We start from the raw sequence: 6,131 nt of genomic DNA on the forward strand, positions 1-6,131 counted from the left end.
AAGTAAGTTTAATTTATTTGGGTCTGATGGGAAACATTATGTTCGTCGTCAGACTGGGGAAAGACTGAACCCAAAGTGTGTAAAGAAGTCAGTGAAAGGTGGAGGAGGAAGTGTCATGGTTTGGGGAATGTTTTCGGCAACAGGAGTTGGGCCATTTATAGAGCTACATGGCAGAGTAAATGCAAATGTTTATCAGAACCTTCTTCGACAACATGCAGTTCCTTCCCTGCGTTCATCACCCAATCAGCCAGCAGTTTTTATGCAGGACAATGCCCCCTGCCACACAGCAAAACGGGTAAAGCAGTACCTTGAAACTGAAAATATTAAAATAATGAAATGGCCAGCCCAGAGTCCTGATCTAAACCCAAAAGAAAACCTTTGGAAAATCCTTGGTGACAAAGTTATGGCCAAGAAACCCACTACTGTCACTGAACTGTGGAAGAGACTGAAAGAAGAGTGGACCAGAATCACACCAGAGCAGTGTGAGAGACTAGTGATGTCCTGTGGCCGCAGATGTGCTGAAGTCATTCAAAGCAACGGACTGTACACTTCCTACTAATTGTTGACTGTTGTAACCTTCAGAAAAAAAATGCTGTAATCTTTCTTGGTGCTATAGGCATTGTTGTTCTCTAATTTTGATCATTGTGCTTTTTGCAAAATAAAGTTTTTTTTGTTGAAGTGCCTTGGTAATTTTACAAAATACTATTCTCGTTGCATGGTAAAGCCACACCAAAACATCCTTCAAATGTTGAGCAATGAAGACTACACTATTTGTGAAAAAACCAAGTGTTCATAAATTGTTCTCTAATTTTGATCTCTAGTGTATATATATATATATATATTTTTTTATCACTAATAGATCACCAGGCACTGTAAAAACAGTGAAATATAGCAAAACGTTGTGGCCAAAATGGGTTTTTAAATTAATTGCATGCATTAATGAGTTAACATTCACAACACTGTTAAATATTATTCCGTTACAAACTGACCAATCTGCTTTGAACTTACTTCTGTACTGAGCGTGTCCACCATGTAATGCAGAGCTTCTGCCCACTCTCTATTTCCTGGTCGTGAAGAGGATCATTCTGAATGTCCAATTCCATATTCATAGCCATGGTATACTGGAACACTGATGCACTGGAACACTGCAGTGCTGGAACCTTCATAATAAATAACACTGAGTGGTAATTAATTGCTTGAATTTCTTCTTAGGCAGGCGTGATGCCAGCTGTGCCCATATTTAGTCAACACATTTCTTTATTACTTACTTTAATCTAACATTACACTAATTTAATATGATTACTAACACCTGTCTAATCATGTAGGAACACCCCACAAGACCTGCCTGATGTTTTGGAGATGGTCTGACCCAGTTGTGTACAATATATCCAATGTATAAAACAAGTTTAGAATCTGATCACTTGCTGCCTAACAACGGGTTTAAAATACATCTGTACAGTGTCACATCCTTGCCCTGTTCCCTGTCGATTTCCCTTCTGTGCTCGTGTTTTTCTGTTTGTACCTTTCCTCCTCAGTGTCTGTCATTTGTCCACGTGGTCCTGTGTGTTCCTCCCATGTAACCACCTTAACTTTTTCACCTTAACGTTTTCACCTGTGCTCATTTGTAGCTTTTTAGCAGGTGTTGTCCTATTTCATTTCCTTTCTTGTGTGTATTTTAACCCCTGTGCTAGTTTGACGGTTCCTGTATGTGCTTTGCATCTGTTCCGGTTGTTTAGATAAATATTACTTGCATTTGCGTTCACTCTCTGCATCCCTCCCTGTCGCAGCTGTGACATAGGAACCGACCGAAATTATGGACACAGCAAGTAAATCCATGGTTTGGTACCAGGCTGGCAGTACGACAGACCCCCTTCACAACCCGCCACTGGAGGGGACAAGAAGGTGGGCGATGACATTCTCTGAGCTCCCTCTTGGGAAAATACAGGTTGGTGCAGGTAACCTCGGTCCACGCAACAGGGGTGGCAGGGCTAATGAGGGCAAATAGCGTGAGGAGTCCAACTCCTGGGACTTTATAGACTTTCTCAAACATGTCCAGCGGTGAGGAAGAGGACTGCACCAAGTGGTTATCCCTAGCTGCTTCCCCTGGGTGCGGTGCCAGTCGCCACTCCTATACCCGTGCCAGCGGTGGCTGCCACTACCTCTGCTCCTGTACCAGTGGTGCCCACCGTCTCTCTTCATGTGCCAGCGGTGCCCACTCCCTCTATTTCTGTGCCAGCAGTGCCCACCACTCTTGACGTGGTGTCAGAGCTGCCCATTGCAATGCCAGCTCCACTGCCAGCAATGCCAGTTGCCGCTCCAATAGCTTTCAATCCTAGGTCACATGCTCCTAGGCCGGCTGCTAGGCCACCTGAACCTAACCTTTGTTTCCCTGTTTTAGTTCCTGTCTCAGTCTGTGCCTCAGTACCCATTTCTGTTTCCGTCTCTGTTCCAGTCCCAGGTACTGTGTCCATGTTTGTCCCAGTTAATGTGTTTATAGCTGTTCCCTTGTCCAGTCAGCTTCAGTCTAGTCTCCTGTCTGCATCCTTGTCCAATGTCCAGTCCCCGGTCCATTCTCTGTTCACGCCCACTGTCCAGTCCCCATTGCCTGTCCAATCTCCTTTCCAGTCTCCATGTGTGTTCAATGTCCAGTCTAAAGTCCAGTCCCTGTTGATGTCGAATGTCCAGTCTGCAGTCCCGCTCCAGTATCTATTTGTGCCCCAGGTCCAGTCCCCAGTATAAACTCAAGCTTTTTACTCAAGTAAAGGTGTAAAAGTTCTGGTTTCAAAACCACGTAAAGTATAAAAGTAAAAGTAACGTAAGGTAGAAAAATGCCATTACAGACAAAAGCTTATGCCGTGCCACTGGATCTTATAGTGCACTAACCCCTGTCCCTAAAACACATATTTCTAAAAGCCATAATGACTATAATGTTCTATTAAAATTGTTTTTTTTTTGGGATGCACTAGGCTCCCTGTTTCAGCTGCATGTATGCTCGTTGAAAATAAATGCATTTTAGTACAATGTAAATATATTAAAGAAGCTTAGTTGGGACATTTTGAATTCAATCGAGTACTCTTGAGGCTCTGCAATGCATCATCTTCATACTAGGCTACATACATGACGTAATGTGCATGTGTGATGGATAAACCTGTTGTAATTAATGTTATTTATTCAAAGTCAGTTATTTTAAATAATAAAAAGGCTCAATGAACAGCACTGACTGTATATAACAGTGTTATTATCTGTATTAATAGTCTGTGTTCTTAAGTACAAGAAGGAATATTATTACTTACCTCTGTTCGGAGAGAAAGAGAAAGACAGAGTGTCTCAACACATCCTATTTTCTGCTGCTACTTCTTGTTTCTTAGAATAAAATTTATTGTGAAGTTGAGAAAGCAGCAGATGTCACTTCCTTGCCCTGTTCCCTGTCATTTTACCTTCTGTGCTCTCTTCTTATTTACCTATTCCCTCTGTGCATGTTCCTTCACATGCCCCTGTCTGTTGAATCATTAACAACTTAACCAAGGCAAGTGAGACCTGCAGTTCTTTAGATGTTGTTTCGCGTCCTTTGGTGACCTCCTGGATGAGTTGTTCATGCCCTTTTGAGTAATTTTGGTAGGCCTTCTTTTGTGACCTCCTGGATGAGATGTTCATGCCCTTTTGAGTAATTTTGGTAGGCCTTCTTTTGAGACCTCCTGGATGAGATGTTCATGCCCTTTTGAGTAATTTTGGTAGGCCGGTCACTCCTGGGAAGGTTCACCAGTTTTTCGTGTTTTCTCCATTAGTGAATAATAGCTCTCACTGTGGTTCTCTGGAGTCCCAAAACTTCAGAAATGACTTTGTAACATTTTCCAGACTGATAGATGATCAATGACTTAATCAAGGAGAGTAATCAGGCCTGGTTGTAGCTAATGGAATTGATTTCAGCTTTTCAAAAATGTGGTTAATTACAGTTTATTTATAGGGGCAGGTGGCAAAAACATAATAAATGTGTAATCTGTATTTTTTCAGGTCTATTTAACTTTGTCGCTAAAGCCTAGTTTCTGCACAGCCAATGACAGCTGCACTGCTGTCTAGATAAATGTCCCAAATATAGAGAAATTTGGACAAAAAAAAAACAGTAACTATAAAAAGAGATGGTAAGAAAACTGTTTAGAAAACTGACAGCTGACAGTGTGGGGCTTAGCAAATTCAGATGAAAAATCCATAACACTATTACTAATTAGTTTTTTTGCGCAAATATCAACAGTAAATGGAAACCCATTTTAAAAAGATGTGCAAAGCAAAATATTCTCATAGCAGCCAGTACTACAGAGCTCTCTCCAACTTACCAGCTCATCTTTATCACCAAAATCTGTTTGTTTTTTTTCGTTCTGCAAAGATTCAACTTGCTTATTGTTTTTAGTGTATCTTTATTTTTGACGAAACACACAACATACTGACGAAAAAGTCTATTGACAAAAAGTAGAATTTTGCCCTATTTTGAAAGTTTTTTTTTTGGACAGGGGCAATTAAAGGTTTGCAAAACTCTACACTAGAGGCAGTAGTGGCTCAGTAGTTGTCGCACCAATTCATTGATTACAGGTTGTGGGTTTGTATTTTTTAACGTTATATTGGACGGTTTCTTTTTAACAAGCATTAAAAAATTACTGATAGTTTGTCTTACTAGTTGGCTGGCTAACTAACGTTTCAGTTCCACCTTAAATGGTTCAAAAGACAGCAGAGGCTGTAGCATTTAAGGTGGAACATTTATGAAGGCCTACGATAAAGCCAAGTTTACCAGTTAACCAGCAGCAGCTAGGTTGCTTAACTTTAGCGATCCACTGCTTTGTCCCAATTCTTAAGGGGAAGATTTACCCAAGTAGCAAGAGAAAGGGTTACACTAGAAACCAAGGGATACGAGTACAAAACATAACAAAAATGCGATTGGGCCCAAAATTAATAGACACCCCACCAAACAACTCCAACAAAATTATTGGATTGATGTAATTATATATTTCCAGCTCAAAAACATGATAGATTATCAATGTCCAACAATTTCTAAATATACAAACTGTTTTTAAAGCTTTTACAAGTAAAAAAAAAAACACATTGCAGACATGACATCATATTCAGACATAAATAGTCATATTCATACTCAAAACTCCACCCTGTGTACTTAAAATTCATCCTTGAGTACTCTAAACCCATCCTGAGCACTCTAAACCCACCCTGAGTACCCTAATCCCCACTCTAAGAACTCTAAACCCACACTGAAAACTCTAAACCTCATGCCGAATACTCTAAACTCCACCCTGAGTACTCTAAAACCCACCCTGCGTACACTAAAACCCACACTGAGAACTCTAAACCCACACGGAGTACTCTAAACTCCACCCTGAGTACTCTGAACCCCATACTGTGTACTCTAAACCCACACTGAGAACTCTAAACCCCACTCTGAGAATTCCAAACCTCAATCCTGTGAACTCTAAAACCCACACTGAGTACTCTAAACCCACCCTGAGTACTCTAAAACCCACACTGAGAACTCTAAACCCCACACTGAGTACTCTAAACCCACCCTGAGTACTCTAAAACCCACACTGAGAACTCTAAACCCCACACTGAGTACTCTAAACCCACCCTGAGTACTCTGAACCCATACTGTGTACTCTAAACCCACACTGAGAACTCTAAACCCCACTCTGAGAATTCCAAACCTCAATCCTGTGAACTCTAAACCCCACTCTGAATACTCTAAACCCACCATGGATACCCTCTAAACCCCACCCTAAGTACTCTAAACCCCACACTGAGTACTCTAAACCTACCCTGAGAACTCTAAACTCCACACTGAGTACTATAAACTCAACACTGAGTACCCTGAAGCCCACCCTGTGTACTCTAAACCCCACCCTGAGTACTCTAAACCCCATCCTGAGTACCTTGAACCCCACCCTGTGTACTCTAAACCCCACCCTGAGAACTCTAAACTCCACACTGAGTACTATAAACTCAACACTGAGTACCCTAAAGCCCACCCTGTGTACTCTAAACCCCACCCTGAGTACTCTAAACCCCATCCTGAGTACCTTGAACCCCACCCTGTGTACTCTAAACCCCACCCTGTGTACTCTAAACCCCACACT

At 41.5% G+C, this 6,131-nt stretch overlaps 1 protein-coding gene across 1 annotated transcript in view; it reads right to left on the minus strand.

Annotated features, from left to right (window-relative positions):
* The window catches only part of LOC111190357 (C-type lectin domain family 4 member E), a 46,042-nt gene that overhangs the window by 34,920 nt on the left and 4,991 nt on the right, over window positions 1-6,131 (minus strand). Inside the window, exon 2 of the mRNA XM_049472250.1 lies at window positions 1,009-1,584. The gene's annotated coding sequence lies outside the window, so the exon portion shown is untranslated. The remainder of the gene's footprint in view (window positions 1-1,008; window positions 1,585-6,131) is intronic.

This window comes from Astyanax mexicanus, chromosome 25, assembly GCF_023375975.1.
Source record: "Astyanax mexicanus isolate ESR-SI-001 chromosome 25, AstMex3_surface, whole genome shotgun sequence".
Classification (NCBI taxonomy): Eukaryota; Metazoa; Chordata; class Actinopteri; order Characiformes; family Acestrorhamphidae; genus Astyanax; species Astyanax mexicanus.